Raw genomic sequence first — 2,939 nt, 5'->3', positions numbered from 1 at the left:
AATGCGAATGATATAAATAGTAAATTGGCATGCCGTCAGTTAAGAGTTACTTCCCATTTAGTTACTATAATTAAGTTTTTTTAACTAACTCAAATTTTAATTTCCATTTTTTTTTTAAGTTAGCAAAATTCAAAATTTTAATAGTTAAAAACAAAATATATCTTTCTGGTGTGAGATTTTATTTTGCACATAACAATTGTTGTGTCTGTTATTCTGCAATTGTATACGGCAGAGTGCTTAATATTATTATAGGCATTAAGTATAAATCTTAAACCAATATCTTTAACATATTTAATTTTTAAGACTATCTAACAGTTAAGATATATTTGCCCCCTTTACTGTGTTTTTCAGGTCTCAAGGATGTCGTGTTACAGTCCAGTTTTTTTAGACCCAATAAGTAATAAAGAAGAAATTAACAAAGAGCTATCAGAAAAAGATCAGAGACTCCATAATCCACTCAAAGCCCCGACAACAGATGTTTTAATTTCACCTTTGTTCTATGATCCAATTGTCCTAAAATTCACAAATGTTATGATGAAAGGAGGAAATAAGGAAAGAGTCAGGGAAGTGATGCGTCGGTTGTTTGAAAATATGAAGCTCCGACAAATTGAGACATAGCAAAAGGCTTCGGAGATAGATAGAAGTCAGATTGAGTGCAATCCTGTAACCATCTTCAAACAATCTGTTGACAATTGTAAACCACTGCTGATAACTGTTAGGGTTGTCAAAGGTGGAGTAGCATATAGGGTACCAGTGTGTGCCAAGGAAAACAAAAGGCAGTTTAGGGCTATGTAGCGGATTATTGATAGCTGTAGAGACAAAGAAAGGAGAATCCCAATGGAAGAAAAAACTTACTCTTGAAATCATGGATGCTTACAATAAGCAGGGTACGGCAGTGAGAAGCAAGAACTTCATAAGATGTGTGAGAGTAATCAAGCCTATGCACAATTAAGATAAAGATTGTGATTTCAGAGTTATATAACACGTTACAAAATTATAATTGTCAAGATAATATATTTTTAATATCAACACACTCCATTCTAAATGAACGTTATTGAGATCTTACAAAGAATTATATTGCTAATACAAACTCACTCCTTTCTAAATGAACGATAATGATTGACTTCGTATCGATGGTCATCGCTACAAAGTTGATCGTTGTAAAATGTAGCCCTAGGCACCATGTGTAGTATTTCATTTTGCTAGGCTGTTAGGAACTATTGTAGTAAACTAATATATTTCTTAGGCTCAGACATGTAATTTACGTAATTTGTTTGTTTTTTCACTTGTCCACTGAATGTTTTTGCTACAATTCAGTAAGTATAATTTTTTTAAAGTGAATACAATAATGAATATATTCAAACACCCAATATTGAATCTAAATAGTGAACAATATAAAATCGGAGTGTTGAAGTGTCTTGTAATATACCATTAAATTACGCTAGCAGTTTTCTAAACCAAGTTCTGATATTTGTTAAATCTAATTACCGTAAAACATATACTTTTGACTAAGTTTTTAACTATGTAATTTTAATCTAACTCTTACTGTCGTATCAAACATTAAATCAAATATTAAGTTTTATAACAAATACTTTCCACATAATTTTAAATAAAATGTTAAAGTTGTTTCCCTTATGTGTTTTAAAAACTATAATGGGAAGTAACTTAAACTAAAAGAATGTAAAGAATTTTATTTTTGAACAGTGTATGTTTACATCATAATATTATGTTAATTCTACATAACAATTACATAAATCACGATACACACATCATAGTGAGGTCAGCAATATGCCCAGCCGCCTTTACTTTTCCTAACGTAAGTTAGGTACCCATCAGAGTTGGGTGGACTCATGGACGGTCTACTGACTTGAACACCGATTCGAACTCGAGACCTACGGTTTGGCACTCTAGTTCTCTACGGCTAGCTTCTCTTTCGGTTTTTTTTAAAGCGTTACAATTGTGTTTGGTTGGGTTAGGGATGTATACGCTATATATGATGACTACTTCTATTACTGACATTCCAACTATACACATTTGATGCGGACGGGAACACTCTTATTTCCGACGACACTTTTAATACCAACAAGTCCGATCATCGAAATATAACTTGAACTTTAATTATCAATCACTAATACTAGGTATACACTAAAAAATATACAACATGTCCTTTCTCTGCAATGGCTAAACCCCCAACTGTCTTCACTTGTTGGTGGTTGATTAGAGGAATGGTGTGTAATGTGAGTTGTTTTCCATTAATTGCCCAAGAGCCTTGAAGACAGTGTTTATACTTCTCTGTTTCATAAACAACATCAACGGCATGACCCTCCATTTTATGTAAGAATATGCACGTACCAGATTATGATGACTGTTTCTAATATTGTTTCCACTTCACTGGTCTTTTATATCTACCCATGTTTGCCTGTGGTTTTTCAGCTTAGGATTAAATGCATTTTTTTCTGATTCCCAATATATTTTAATGGTTTTTTTCCGAGATAATTGATGTTGCGGCCTGGTCAATGAGGTTGGTCGGTTTCTTCATCACTAGATTGTTGATTATGTTGTTGTCGAGACTGAGGATGCAGTCCGATTTGTATTTTATTATTTATTTTTTATTTATTTTAAGGCTTTAGGAATAGACGCCAGTTTAAAAAAAAATAAAAGATAAAAAAATAAAATATTAATACTCGTTGGAAAACATTTACTGTCTCGGTTAATTGTTTATTCTAATAAGGGCTTTAATTGAAGTGTTGTTAATTCGATTAAGTTTACATTGTTTTACTTCATTGTATCGATTGGCTATGAGATCTTTAAATATTGAGTGTTGGTACTTACTGGAAGGATTTTTTTTATTTGATGTTTTAATGGTACATCATGTGGTTATTACTAGGCGAAATGATTAATGAAGTTTCATGATATATGATGAAGGTGTATTGATTTGT

General features: G+C 32.0%; 1 pseudogene; it reads left to right on the top strand.

Moving 5' to 3' along the window:
- The first annotated feature begins 360 nt into the window (after positions 1-360).
- Positions 361-957, top strand: LOC131936696 (small ribosomal subunit protein uS7m-like; annotated as a pseudogene).
- Positions 958-2,939: the final 1,982 nt, after the last annotated feature.

This window comes from Physella acuta, unplaced genomic scaffold, assembly GCF_028476545.2.
Source record: "Physella acuta isolate Inbredline_101_S28 unplaced genomic scaffold, ASM2847654v3 ptg000185l, whole genome shotgun sequence".
Taxonomy (NCBI): Eukaryota; Metazoa; Mollusca; class Gastropoda; family Physidae; genus Physella; species Physella acuta.
This window is presented reverse-complemented; position numbering and strand designations above follow the sequence as displayed.